Raw genomic sequence first — 15,008 nt, 5'->3', positions numbered from 1 at the left:
CTCGCCTTCCACAGTCCTTGTTTTGTGAGGGACAGCAGCAGCCCCCGCAGGTCCTGTGTCCCCTTGTCCAGTCCAGTGGGTGCCAGCCCCCAGCAGAATGTACTGGTAACTGAGCACCGCATCCGTTCCCAGGAGTTGCATAATGTTGTCCATTCTGCCCCACACCGCCTTGGCGAAGGGGCAGCTCCAGAACACGTGCTCCTGAGTCTCCTCGACGAAACACTTGTCCCGGGGGCAATGCGGGTTCCTGGTAAGCGAGTGTCTGTAGAGGACCTCTCTGGTAGCCAGTCACTTGTGTACAGCCATCCAGTTGAGGTCCTTCAGTTGGTTGTCAAGTTCTTTGGGCTGCGTCCTTTCCCAGACTTGTCTTTGTACAAGTCTCTGTGGTTGATGCAGAGCTCTGGCTGTCTCGTGGCCTCGTACCTCCTGCTCCACTTGACAGCGCGGATGTAGAACTCCGGTCGCCTTCTGCCTTGGGCCCAGTGTTTGACCACTGGACCAAGTGCCTCATTGGGACAGAGAGCCACAGCCTGACAAAGTACTCGTACTTGTGGCCGATGGGCTCCCGCTGCGCCCGACAGAGGTTGCAGTAGAAGATGCAGTCGAGTTTCAGGGGGAAATGTGGGACATCTCGACCCCCTTCCTCGACCGGCTGACACATCCGGTTTCTCGTGATGTACTCGTACTTGCCGCCCCAGACGAAGCCAAAGATCATCCCTTGCAGCTCTCGTCTGAGTCTGGCCAGCAGCGGGTACACCGCAGACCCAGCATCGCATTCACCTTGGTGATCTTCTCGGTCCAGTTGATGGTCTCGTTGTCCTAGCTCTGGAAGGAAACCCCCAGTATTTTGAGAGGCTCCGTGCAGAGCTCGAGACCCTCCGGCTCCGTCGTCCTGTGCTTTCAGGGCCCGGAGAACTTCAGTTTACTCTTTCGGCGGTTGAGCTTCGACCCCAAGGCTCTGGAGTATTGCTCCATGACCTGCAGGGCCCTCCTTAGCCCCCTGTCCGACCTCAGGAACAGGGTCGTGTCGTCAGCGTACTGGGAGATCTTCAGGGTTTCCCCCGCACCTCCCGGTATCTCCAGGTGGTTGATGACAGGGTCCCGTCTCACCGCCTCTGCTAGGGGCTCTGTGAAAAGAACATAGAGAAGGGGTGAAAGGGGGCAGCCTTGTCATACTCCGGATTCCTGGGGAATGAAATCCCCCAGGTTTCCGTTTACGTTGACTCTGCTGCCTATGTCAGAGTACAGTATCTTAATCCAGAGGCTGAAACTCTCTCCGAAACCGAAGCGTTCCAGCACCCTGAACAGATAGCTATGGTTCACTCTGTCGAAGGCTTTCTCCTGGTCCAGGCTGACCACCATCATGTGCATATTCCGGTCCTCGCCCCAGGCGCTAGCGTCTCTGGTCAGCTGGAGGGTCCAGCTGACGGATTGCCCTTCCACCCCACACGTCCGGTCGCTGTGGATGATGTGGGGAAGGGCGGTTCTCAGTCTGGCGGTCAGAAGCTTGGACAGGATCTTTACATCCATGCAGAGCATCGTGATCGGCCTCCAGTTTTTGAGGTCGTCGGCATCTCCTCCCTTGAAGAGCAGGGAGATGACACCCTTCCTCATGGTGTTTCCGAGTTTCCCCCGCGGAAGATCTCCTGCACCACTTTCACCAGATCTGCCGCCAGGGTGTCCCAGAAGCAGGTGTAGAATTCCTTGGGGAGTCCATCCGGCCCTGGCACCTTGCCATTCTCCATGGACAAGAGCGCAGCCTTCAGCTCCTCGGCCGTGATCGGACCCTCCAAGTCCTCCCTCACCTCCTCTGGTACTCGTGCCTTCAGCCCCTCCAGAAAAGCATCACCTGCCTCCACCTCTGTCTGCTTTTCTGAAAAGAGCTCCTTGTAGAAAGTGGTGGTCGCTTCTATCTTGTCGCTCTCGTCCAGCACTTCCTCTCCATCTCCCCGTCTCAGGCTGTAGATCACCCTCTTTTTCTGGGCTTCTCGGACCTGATTGAAGAAATAAGAGGAACAGGTTTCATTATTTTCATAATGCTCCCTTTGTGCCTTGACCAGGAAAGCCTTGGCTTTCTCGGTGTGCAGCTTGCGGAGCCTTTCCTTCAGGTCCCGTGCCCAGGCTGATTTGAAGGCTCCTCCCCTGTTAGCCGAGCTGTACTCCTCCTCTAGTTGTCTCTGGAGTCGTGCAGCTTCCTTCCTCTCCCTGGCCGCCTTCCGTCTGCAGTACGTCTGCGCCAGGGTTCGGGTCCTGTCTTTCACCGACTCCCACCATTCCACCATGGAGCTGTAGCCGTCTCTCAGATCGACCCAGCTCACGTAGTCTTTATGGAACAGTGCCTTGAAGTCGTCTTCCTCCAGTATCTCCCGGTTCAGCTTCCAGTACCCACGACCGAATGCCGGCAGGTTGGTGTTAGCCACCACCGTCAAGCGCTCGTGGCTGGAATACCACTCCGGGGACACCGTCGCCGACTCCAGGGAGCAGGTCGTGTGCAGAAAGATGTAGTCCAGGCGGCTGCACACTCCCCGGGAGTTTCTCCACTTCGTTCCGGCATCGTTTGGGCGGCACCGTCTGAAGCCGTCCACCAGGGAGAACTGCTTGAGTAGTTCCCCTTCTCCCAGTCGACGCTGAAGTCCCCGCCGAGTACCACCTGTCTGTTGGTGGTGCAGCAGCTGGCCAGGTCAGCAAACACTTCCTTCCGGATAGAGGGTTCCGTCGGAGCATAGACGTTAATTGCTCTCAACTTCTGCCCCCTCCAGTCGATGTCTGCGACCAGGATCCGACCCTGCACCACCGAGAAGGAGGAAACCAGCGTCATTTCTGTGTTTCCGAGGAGGATTCCCACTCCGGAAGAGTGGACCCCTCCTACGCTCCAGCATGATTCTCCCTTCGTCCATTCCCTGGTGAATGTCAGCTTGTCGCTTTCATCCTTCAGGTGGACCCCCTGTAAGAAACAAACTGAGAAAGACTTTGAGGCCAGATCTTAAAAGTCTCCCTGTCTTTTCACGGGGTCTCTCACATTTGATGTCAGAAAGGTAAGTTTCACAGTCATGATTAAGCAAATGAAAGTTTAACTTCCTCTCTGTGTACTTACAGTGGAAACTGGGGAGTCTACATCTGGGCACTGTTTAGCCTAGATGTAACTCCTCTCATTCGGGTCCTGGGGGGAATATGCTGGGCTCCCTCCAGGTCTTGTTGGGGACTGAAAATTATAGATGCTGGAAAGGTCCAGCCCTACCATCAGAACCTGGCTCCAGGGCGGCTTCAAAGTAATCCTCGTCTTCCTCGAGGATACTCTCCTCCACCGCTTCGGGAAGGCTCTTTTCTTCCCTTTCTCCAGTTGTTTCGGGGACCTCCAGTTGCTCCTGGACCTCAGGGGAGGGGGTCCCCACTTCCTGGGCTGCCTCCTCCTGTTGCCCTTGGGCCTCTGTGGAGGGGGGTTCTGCTTCCTGGGCTGCCTCCTCCTGTTGCCCTTGGGCTTCGGGGGGGAGGGTTTCCATTTCCTGGGCTGCCTTCTCTGGTTGTTCCTGGGCCTCTGGGGAGGGATGTTCCATTTCCTATAGGACGAGGAAACGGTTCTCCCCCACCACTCTTTTTTTCTGTCCTTCCGGTGGTGGATCCGCCCTGCTTCGCTTCTCCCGCTTTCTCTTTCCCTTCTTGCTGGAAGTTATCCAGGGCCCTTCCTCCGGTCAGCCATTTTGTCCGCCGTCCTGGCGGCCATCTTGTGGCATTGGTGCAGCTGGGGGTGTGGCCTCGGCAGTTTCGATTCTCTGCGGGGGAGGTGCGGGTTCTTTGTTCTCACCTCCCTCCCTTTGTCTAGAGACCAGTTTCTCCCGGCCGGCTTCCACCACCTGCGCAAACGAAGGTTTGCTTACCTTACATTGGCGAAGGAGGTGTCCCTCGGCGCCACATCCATCACACGTCTTGGCAACCCGGCAGTTTTTTGCCAGGTGCCCCTCTTTGTTGCAGTTGTGACATCTGACGATGTGTTCTCCTTGTGGCCGGACTGTCTGCACTTCTTGCAGAAATCCGGCATCCTGGGGTAATAAAGGTATCCCCTGTCAGATCCGATGTTGAAACGGGCCGGAGGGTGCTGGAAACCGTCGACACCCTCTGGGTCCTCTCTCAGGAGGACTCGGAACTGGCGTTTGCCGTACCAGATGCCGAGACTGTCCCTTATCTCCGTCGGTTGGCCCGCCACAGTTACATACCTCCCTAGGAACGCTGTTATCAGTTCCGTTGGCACATAGGGATTGTATGTGTGGACTGTGATGGTCATCTGGTTTATCCTCCTCATCGGCTCCGGCCTGATATCAGAGAAACCAGTGTGCTTACCTTTCTCTGTGATTAGTTTTGTTGCCTTCTCGTATGAGGAGTCCGTGGCCATATAGGCCTCCATGTATTTCTCTGCCTTGTTGTCTTGAAGGCAGTAGAGATCTCCAGCCACCAATTGCAGGATCCCTCTCAGGAAGGTCATGAAGAAGGTTTTTGCAGTTGGCATCGTCTCTCCTTTTCTGGTCCAGTGGAACCAGATCAGTTTCCTCTTGTCTGCCATCTTCTCTTTTTCCTGGAACAAAGAAGAAGGGAAAAAGGGAGAGAAAGAGAGAAAGCAAAGACCCTGTGGGGAGCAGCCAGGGATCCCTGGCCTTTGTCCTTGTGGGCAAAGCCCAGCTAGGTGCAGGCATAGGAGGAGGCCTTCGCTGGTCTCGAGGAGGGAGACAGGTTGTTGTGGTGAGCCACACATACTCGGTCCCGGCTGAGAGGCAGGAGAGGCAGAGAGAGAGGAGAGCTGAAAGTGCTCTCGAGGGTCTCGAGGAGAGACTGAGTGCCGCGGGCAGGCCACGTACACCCACTCTCAGCCGAGAGGCCAAGGAGGCAGAGAGAGAGGGAGCGGATAGCGCTTCCGAGTCTCAAGGAGAAAGCAAGCGCCGCGGGCAGGCCACGAGCACCTACTCCCAGCCCAGAGACCAAGGAAACAGAGAGAGAGAGAAGAGAGAGAGTAGAGAGAGGAGAGGAAAGCACTGGTTCCCACCCAGCTCAGCTGCTACTTGGCCTTAATCCCCTGGGCTCAACCTAGAGCGATACCAGCTCAAGCACTCTTCAGGATCTTCGATCGCCTTCTAGACCTTTGGAAAGACAAGAACTGCGGGCATGCCACTTGAACTTGATCTTAGCCAAAAGGCCGAGAAGCAACTTTCTGGTCTAAAGACTCTGGTCTTTACCCATCAGGGTCCCCTAATAACCCCTCTCTCTGAACTAGCTTCATCACTCTGCTCTCTTCCCCACTGAGAGCTGCTGTGTGCTGAGCGGACTGGAGCATCATCCAGGTGGGGCTGCACACTGGTGGGGCTGTGGGGGATCCCCATTAACCTGTAAAGCGCTTTGAGTGGAGTGTCCAGGAAAGCCCTATAAAAATGTAAGGGATTATTATTAATTATTATTATTAAGCAGTAAAAGATGGCAACACACTTCAGGCATGCGGAACATGAATGCTGGTCATGAATATTAATAAGCTCTGCATTCAATGACAACACCACAGAGCAAGAACACGTTTGAGCTGAAAGATTTATGTTTCACATTGAAACTGCAGGAAGTCTGATTACAGTGTAATTATGTGGCGAATGTTTTTACTACCAGGGGGGTTGTTAAAGTGTTTTTTAAAACTCTGTTCACTTTTGGACATCCACATTGTAGGAAGTGATTTAGCTCCAGTTTGCCTTTTATTTTATTTTTGAGTAAATAAACATAGAAATTGGCCTGTCTCATTATTGTCCAGTGCTTCAGATTAAGGAGCTAGAATTGTGTTAAGGAGCCTCTGAGATTCCTTATTTGATATATATGGAGCATTTGACAGCTCTATGGATCAGTGGTTTTGCTTGGCTGCCTCATACTGCAGGTGCCCCTGGTTCAAGTCCAGACCCAGAGTGGTGTCGGTATGGAGTTTGCATGTTCTTCTGTGTACGTGTGTCGCTTATTGGACTAGCAAGGTACGCCAATATCCATCCTGGATGCATGCATATGACCTAGCAAAAGACTTGAACCTTGTGCTTCCATAGGATAACAGAGTAGCTACGAACACAATGATACACAGTACCTAGCTTGGGCGATGTCTTACACCCATGAAAGTCCCCTGCAGTTCCATCCTCAGATATTGACCAGATATATTCCAGATTTATTCAACCCTGACAGCCTCGATCCTCTCTTGACAGCCTTGTTAGGAGCAAAGCCAATTACTGCTGCGTTTAATTACTCTGGTGACCGACACCAAGCTGCATGGTCACTATAATCCAGTATTTATTCCCTACATGCCAGCGTGATTAAGTAGCACTATAACCCTGAGTATGCACAGATATATACAGTATGTCTCCTTCAAGAAGTTTCTTGAAGTATGTTCCTTTTAAATCATTAATACTACGCGTTTTTATATAGATAAAATTAAATGGTCTGAGACCCATGTTTAAAAGTTTAAAACAGACGTTATCTACAATACAGTATTTCTAAATGTAAGAATGTGAAAGCTGTGTGGACCTGATCTTTTTTTACCTTGTTTAGTCTTTTTTTTTTGTCAAGTGCAACTGTATTACAGATTGTAGCCCCTGAATGTGTTATTGGTGTTATATGTTATATGTATTATTGTTTGTACTGTATGAATTATTGTTGTTGCAATAAAAAAATGAAAGTCGTGCATAGCAACGGTCACTAAGGAAGTGCGGCTTAACCCGGAATTCCAGTGTCCATGCAGTCCCGTCTGCTCTCACAGCGGATCAGCTGTCACCCTGCTCACAGACTCCACAGCGCCAGCAGTACCGCCTGCAGCCACAAGAGGGAGACACTCTCACAGTGGATCAGCTGTCACACTGCTCACATGGGGGTGGAGGGGATCCCCATTAACCTGTTAAGAGCTTTGAGTGGAGAGTCCACAAAAGCCCTATATAAGGGTAAGCAATTATTATTATTTATAACAAATCAAATTACTTAAGAACATATGAAAAGGTAATGATACCAATAGACAATTCAGCTTATTAGAGCTCTGTGTTTGTCCTATACACATGTACTTACAATACATGGAATAATTTACAAAGATCCCACTGTGTCCCCCCGTGTAGAATAGATGTTCATAATCTGTTTAGTCTATTCTTAGTCTCTAAGCCGTCAACATTGAAAATCTGACGTTCAATCATATTCCACTTACTGTAAGTCCACCTGTTCTGACCTGTGGCTTCAATGTCATCCACCATCAACCGACCAACCATTTTCATTCTCTTTAAAACTTTGAAACCCAACTTTTCAGCAGCTGGTCAGAAAGTCAAGTTGTCCAGTAAGGTTTATCAAATGTTCCCTTCCAAACATACGCAAGAGAAAAAAACACCAAAGCAAACAATTCTCAAATAGTATTTCCTTGGACTTTAATAATACTACTACATTTAAATGTGATAATATATATATACATTCATTAAACAACTCTCAATGAATTTTCACTGTACTGAGACCAGACCTTCATGTTTAAGAATCACTTATAAAGAAAATATTAAAATACATATCCATATATATTGAACCTTAATATAAATGCTACGGTATTTGAAGTTTGATGTCGGTCTGTCGCCAGTGGCGTTTTGTGTAGACCAGTGTTTCACACTGCCCAGAGGAATCCTGTGCAGACTGATCTTCTGACACTCAGTCTCCCATGGGGTGGCACTGCCCTGCGGAGCAAACGCATCACTGATGACCTACCCGGCTTTCAGAACGCACGACGGCAAGGCTGTGCTGCTTAAGCATCTCACCGTCTTCCTCCTCTTTCGAGAACACCACACCATTGTCCTCCTGGCTCCAGCGCAGGCTGGTGTTTCTCAGCTCGGTGTGCTTGGACAGCTCTCTCGTCAGCTGCGGAGGGAACAGCACCACAGCGCCCGGGTCAGAAATCAGGCTCGGTATGTCTTCCTGAATGAGAGCTGCAGTCTTTTCGCGGTGGGGAGGAAGCAATCGCTGGGCGAAACAGGGAAGCAGCAGCAGACTGCGCCTGTGGCGGGTGATAGTGGTCTGTAGTGGGAGGTGGCAGCTGGAGTGAACTCTCTGGAAAACGTGGGACGTAGTGGGATTCAAAGTCGCAGAACGAAGCAGGGAGGCAGCCAGAGAGGTGACGTCGAAAGCAAGCAAAGCCCGGAGCCGATAGATACCCAAGCGAAGCAGCTAAGAGACGAGGTCGAGGCGAGAAATCTTCGACGCCAAGGAGCAAACACAAGGGCAATCCAAGAGCAAGGTTGAGGGAAACGGGGTCAAAGCATCAAGGAAAACTTGACTAAGGAACACCAAGGCTCAAGCCTGAACTCCTTAACACTGAGCTAGTGGGGGGCTGATTGTCAATTCCCTTGGATAAGGAGGCAGGTGGTGGCTAACTGTGAGCAGGTGGAACTGATCTTCCACCCGATTGAACTGTCATGGCAACCAGGTGACTGACAGGTGGCCACGTCGGTTGCTGTGGTTACTCGGAAGGGTCTTCGAGCAATCCAACGTGAGCAGGCATGATACAATAAACAAAGCCAGCAAGGGAAAGGTCAGCGCTTCGATATAACCGCAACTATGATCTCCAGTCTTCTCTCTCTTATATTCTAGTTTAAAGCCCTTATTAACTCTATAACTCTACCCTGCACTTTTGGGCCTATTCATATGTTCCCTTAATTCAAAATGCCAAAAGGAAGATAATAGTAATTTCTTCTGTTTGTTTTGTATTGTGTTTATTAATCACTTCCACACCCCAGTTTATAAATACTCCCAGTCTGTCCACAGCTCTGCGCTCATCTTCTCTTGCTCCCCTCCCTCCATCCCAACTTGACCCTTGCGTCTGCCTCCCTGGCTCATTCTTCACAAATGATTTCCCCAGCCAGGTGAGGTAACACTACAATAATAAGTACACTATCCCTTTATATTCATCTGATTGTTTCCTGAATTCCTAAAATGCTGCTTTTTAACCAAAGAAAATCCCCAATAATGATTCATATTGGTAGGAACCCACTGCGTGTAATGTGTGACAAACATTTTGATTGAGTGCATTTCTGATTTCTGTATAACGTAGCAATGTGTGGCTCATTATGCATAGCATTGACTGGATGATCTTTTTTGTCTACTGCAGCTCCAACAGTATGATTTGCTTAGTTTCTTCTTTACGAGGAGCCTGGAATATCGCAAGCCACCTATGCACACTGACACAGTCTAGTAGTCGATTTCCTATACCTGGACCAGAAGCCACTCTTTAACATCTGGGTCATTAGGATTCACTTCCGAGTCCATTAATATCCTCACTCTCAGCACCACTCTCTTCCCTGTGGAGGAAAGGATGAAAGCATAGAAGACAATAAAAGAGGCAAACCCCATTCTGAAGGAGCATTCTGAAGTGATTCAACCTGCCTGGTCTGAGGGACAGTTATATGGTCAAGGACGTCAAAACATCACTTACAATATTACAAAAGACTGGTGCTCCGGAGGTGGCTCCAGAGTCTATCCCAGCAAGCAACGGGTGCAAGGCAGGGTTAACCCTGGCAGTAATGCCAGTCCATCACAGGGCACACACCACAGCTCATTTTCCCAGGAGCCCATTCAAAACCTACCAGCATGTCTTTGGACTGCAGGAGGCAACCCACGCAAAAACAAGGAGAACATTCAAACTCCATGCAGACTGAACCCAGAGCTCAGGCAATACGAGGCAGCAATGCTAACCACTGCACCCAGTGCACCCTGGGACCGACTCTGGGCCACCACAAGTGCAAACTGGACAAGCGGTCGCAGAGAGCGAAGTGCCGGTGACGTTCCCCGCATGTTTACCCCCATAAGGCTGTCGAAGTGGCCCCGCAATAACTTACCACTGTAGCAGAAGAACGCGTAGGTGGTATTGCAATAATAGTCATTCCAGGAGCCTCTTGCGCTCCCCTGCAGATTCACAGCGCCACAGCTCTCAATGCCGCCATAATTGTTGGGCTCCCCCTCGTACCAGGGGCGGAAAGTGGAGACGTCCCCATCGGACCACTTCCAGGGCTCGGTGAACAGCCCGATCCAGACCTTCCTGCCTCCGGCCGTGACTCTTACTAACTCATTCTCGCTCTGGCTCCTCACCCGGGTCAGGTCGGTGTAATGTTCTCTGCAAAACGTCAGGGCTTCTGTCCAGTTCTTGGCCTCAGCCACCAGGAAGTATTGATCGGCTGCGCCTTCCCCCCCTGAAGAAGTGAACCCCAGTCAGTAGTCTGGTTGAGGGTCACGGAGCAGCCTCAGCAAGCAACAGGCAGGATACCACCTGGATGGGACGCCAGTCCACCGCACGCAGACACAAGCCCTGGGGTCAGACATTCCCAGCAGCCAATTCACCCACCAGAGCGTCGGACTGTGGGGGACACTGGAGCACCTGGAGGAAACCCCCGCGAAACACGGGGAGAACATGCAAACTCCACCTTGCCAACCCAAGATTTGAACCTAGGGCCCTGGTGCCGCGAGGAAGTGATGCTAACCACTCCTTATATAGCGCTTTTCTGGACTCCACTCAAAGTGCTTTAACAGTAATGGGGACTCCCCTCCACCAACACCAATGTGCAGCCCCACCTGGATGATGCGACGGCAGCCATAGTGCGCCATAACGCTCCCCACACAGCAGCTCTCAGTGGGGAGGAGAGCAGAGCAATGAAGCCAAGTCATAGATGGGGATTATTAGGAGGCCATGATTGGTAAGGGCCAATTAGAAATTTGGCCAGGACACTGGGGTTACACCCCTACTCTTTTCGAGAGACACCCTGGGATTTTTAATGACCACAGAGAGTCAGGACCTCGGTTTTACATCTCATCCGAAGGACGGCACCTGTTTACAGTATAGTGTCCCCATCACTAAACTGGGACATCAGGACCCACATGGACCGCAGGGTGAGCGCCCCCTGTTGGCCCCACTAACACCTCTTCCAGCAGCAACCTTAGTTTCTCCCAGGAGGTCATCCAAGTACTGACCAGACTCACACCTGTTTAGCTTCAGTAGGTTGCCAGTTGTGAGTTGCAGGGTGATATGGCTGCATTATAATGACTACACATGTAGTATTCGTGCGAGAAAGATCGTAAAAGACTCATGGGACATTTACCTTGATAGCAAACGGAATACCTCGTGAAAGTGCAAGGGCGATCAGCCCACAACCCGCTGCTGATCATCGCCACGCAGTTCTCCTTGCTGCCGTAGTTGTTCGGTTCTCCTGCATACCAGCTGGTGAAAGCAGACCTCCCCGCGCCGTAGAGGTAGCCCCCCCCAAGGGACCACTGCCACAGGTCCCAGACGTAGTACAGGCCGATCCAGGCGAGGAGCTGCTCCAGGTCGGCTGGCCCGCTCACGGTAGCCATGTCCTTGTACTGGCCCCTGCAGTACGCCCGAGCCCCCCCCCCCCACGTCCTGCGCTTGCTCATGAAGTGGTAGCGGTGAGGTGAGGCCAACGCCCAGAGGCCTGAAACGCGGGAGGCAGGGTTGAGGCTTTGGAGCAGGGGGTGATCAGCTCGCGATGCCTGGCCAAGCCAGCCCACGACGGGCCAACGCATTGGAGAAGAACATCCGGTCAGGGAATGGCCCGGCACTTCTCAACCCTACAATTGTGGCTGTCGTTTTGAGTGGTTTCGTCTTCCCTGGGGGAGGATTTCAAATGGGTCTGCCCATGCATTGTGAAGTGGCACAGGGGCTAGAGCACTGCAGTTTTTCAGCGCTGGGATGCTGGGTTCAGTTCTGCTTCTGGTCTGGTTTGTATATTCGACACTGTGCTCACACTGGGTTTCCTCTGGGTGCTCCAGTCTCCTCCCTAGTCGAAAGGCATGCTGGTATATTCACTGACGTCTGGGAGAGTTAGTGCGGGTGTGAGTGTGTGTGCACTGTGATGGAGTACCACTCCTTGTGCCTGCTGTTTAGTGGAATAAGCTCTGGCTGTGCCACCACCCTGAACTGGATGAGGTGGAACAGGTGGGCGGATGGAATATCATATAATCAAGATTAAGGGTCTAAGGAGGTACAACCTCTGAGTTGGTAGGCTGGTGGCCACAGGTTTCTTGATGAGCAATCGGCCCCCCAGTCATTTCTGTACTTCGCTCAGGTCCAGATGAGTGGACCAGTCCAGACCGCAGACGATCGCAGGCAATACAGAGGGATTAGCGGAGGCCGAGAAGCGGGCAGCAAATGAAATTCAAATGATTTAAACCAGCGTGCAGGCAGGGAAAACAAAATTTTGATGCAAAACTCAGGGAGGTGACTCAGGGAAAAGACTGAGGTGTTTATGCTAAATCGTTTGCATCCTTGAAACATCCTTGAACCAATGTGGGCGAGCCATAAGCCACAGGCACAAGGCAGGGCAGATGAATGACTACGTTAACCCAGGGACACCAGCCCATTGCAGGGCACAGATATGCACACACTCACATCAGGGCCAATTTTCCCAGAAGCCAATTGACCCTCCAGCATGTCTCTGGACTGTGGGAGGAAACTGGGGCAAACCTATAAGAAACACACATGAACTGGAGGGACATACCACCTCCAGACAGCAGACAGCAGAACAGAACTGAACCCAGGGTTCAACCACTCCAGTCATTATAGGTCAAATGAAACCCAGTTAACTGACTGAAAAGGATCTATCCAGGTGAGTCAAGTGGTTATGAGAGGTTAGCCATCTTGATCCTGCAGAAAGAGACTGTACCCCCAACAGAAAAAGTGCATGTGTAAAACTCTTTGCAGAAACTCCAAACTCTCCTCGCAAAGCATATAATCAAAGGACACATATTGGCTTGAATACACTCTTCATATAATTAGACTCGATTGGCACTGTTACAAGGCTCTCACTCATATAAATTTACCTGTCATGCTCCAGGACCAGGAGTAAATAACAGTGCTTTGATCAATCAATAAAGGCCTGGATCACCTTGACTATGATCAATTAAACAGGTGGTCTGTTCAATTAAGTAACTGAGGAATCATTGGAAAAAACATAAATAAAACCGGTGATTCAGGGTGACCTATAAGATTCACTAGACCTGAGCTCTCCCTGGGTCAGGATCAGAGAGCCCTGCACTGACTGGACCAGAGTCACAGACCCCTGGACTCACTGGACTGAGGCACTGGCCCTTTCAACACCGAAGTTCAGAGGTCTGAATAAACCTCTTTTTATCTTCCATCTCCGCCGGTCCAAATTGGAAAGGAGAGAAAAAGCCCACATGAGGAGATTACAATACATGTACTGTATATAATCCATTTTTGTTAAACCAGCCATAAATTAACCTTGGCAAACTATCTACAACTGTTTACCGTTTTTTTTCCTACGACACTATATAAATTTGTGACCAATAGTAAACAAGTAGGCAGGAGCAAACGGTGTATTTGAATGAAGCTGGGGTTACTGGTGCAGAATGATCACTGTGCATCTCCCAGGTGGGGTTACTGGTGTATAATAATCACTGTGCGTCTCCCAGTTGGGGTTACTGGTGCAGAATGATCACTGTGAGTCTCCCAGCTGGGGCCGCTGTTGCAGGATGATCACTGTGCGTCTCCCATGTGTGGTAGCAGTTCAGTGGGGAGTATATCCCCTCCTATATATAAATTACTATCTGGGTGAAAGGTGTTATATAAATGCAAGGAATTCTTTATCATTACTAGTATTTTCTGAACCTAGCCTTTGAGCCACAGGAACACATTTGTTTTGAACAATGGAAGGGATTATTTCTACTGGTGCACACAGCAGATGCTGGTCAGTTCCAGATCCAGATAAAATGAGGTGCCAAATTTGAGGAGAAAAAAAATCGAATGTAAAAAATGAGAAGCTTAAAAAAGACATATGAAATAATGCACAATGCTATTATTTCAATCGACTGAGGAACTTGGGAAGGGTGTAGAAATTCTAATTTGTATCTATACATTTGTGTCTATTTACTAGGGAGGACTGGTGGCCCTCTACAATTTCTTGCAATAGGAATTTGTCTTTTCACAGACCCCAGCTTGCTCTCCATGAGACAGGGAGAGAAGTTGGGGGTCAGAATGGAGGGTTAGCCATTGTACAGCGCCCCTGGGGTGAAGGGCTTCACTCAGGGGCCCACCGGGGTAGGATTCCTCTGCCGGCCGCAAGATTTGAACCAGCAACCTTCCAGCCACAGGCACAGAGCCTTAGCCACAGAGCCACAATCCTGTTATATAAATATATATCCTGATCATGTTGATACTGCTCATTTGTGTAATTAACTTTTAGGCTCTTTAATGCGAATACAAGAACACTACCTTCTGAAGAGGTGCTGAAGTCTGTGAATGTGATCTCTCAGACCGTTCTCCAGACATCTTCAGAGCTCTGTGAACTTTAACTCTTTAACGTTTGCCAGTTTCCAGAACCAGCAAGAAGCGTAGATTCTCAAGACTAAACTTGTTTAAAAAAAATGAACAACACTGCAATTAAAACCAATGACATTAGAACAGGGTATTTTTTAAAATATTTTGCCAATACAAGTACATTGAAGAGTTTTACTTCTTGCTATATTCTATGAGTTGCTAATGACCGTTAAAGCATTGTAGCGTTATGACTGGATAATAAAAATTAACATTCTGGTTAACATTCTTAATGCGTTTGGGTATTAAATCAGCCTGAGATATCCAGATGTGCTACTGTGTCAACAACTGTGCTGTTGTGCCCAAATCTATCCTGAAAATTGTCTCTGTATTTTAATTGAAGCTTTTCAGAAATATTTGGTTGGACTCACAAATCGGACCCCAGACACTATCTTTGCACGTATCCAAGCCCATCTCACACAGGTTTACCAGCGACTGCAATCCCAACTACAATCCTTCATTCGAAAGCAGTTCAAATCGTGGCTGGGAGCTCCAAAATGTGCCGATCTGAGTTTCCCCACCCCCACCCCCCCAGGAGAGGGCACTGACAGAAGAAAAATCACAAAGCGACTCACTAAAGTCATGTCTGTGGCACTGTTCTTAGTGGAGAGTGGCACAGCAGGGCACGGGGGGCACAGTTCAATTC

The sequence above is a fragment of the Lepisosteus oculatus genome, chromosome 14 (genome assembly GCF_040954835.1).
Source record: "Lepisosteus oculatus isolate fLepOcu1 chromosome 14, fLepOcu1.hap2, whole genome shotgun sequence".
Classification (NCBI taxonomy): domain Eukaryota; kingdom Metazoa; phylum Chordata; class Actinopteri; order Semionotiformes; family Lepisosteidae; genus Lepisosteus; species Lepisosteus oculatus.
The sequence above is the reverse complement of the archived record's forward strand: the minus strand, read 5'-3'. Positions refer to the sequence as shown.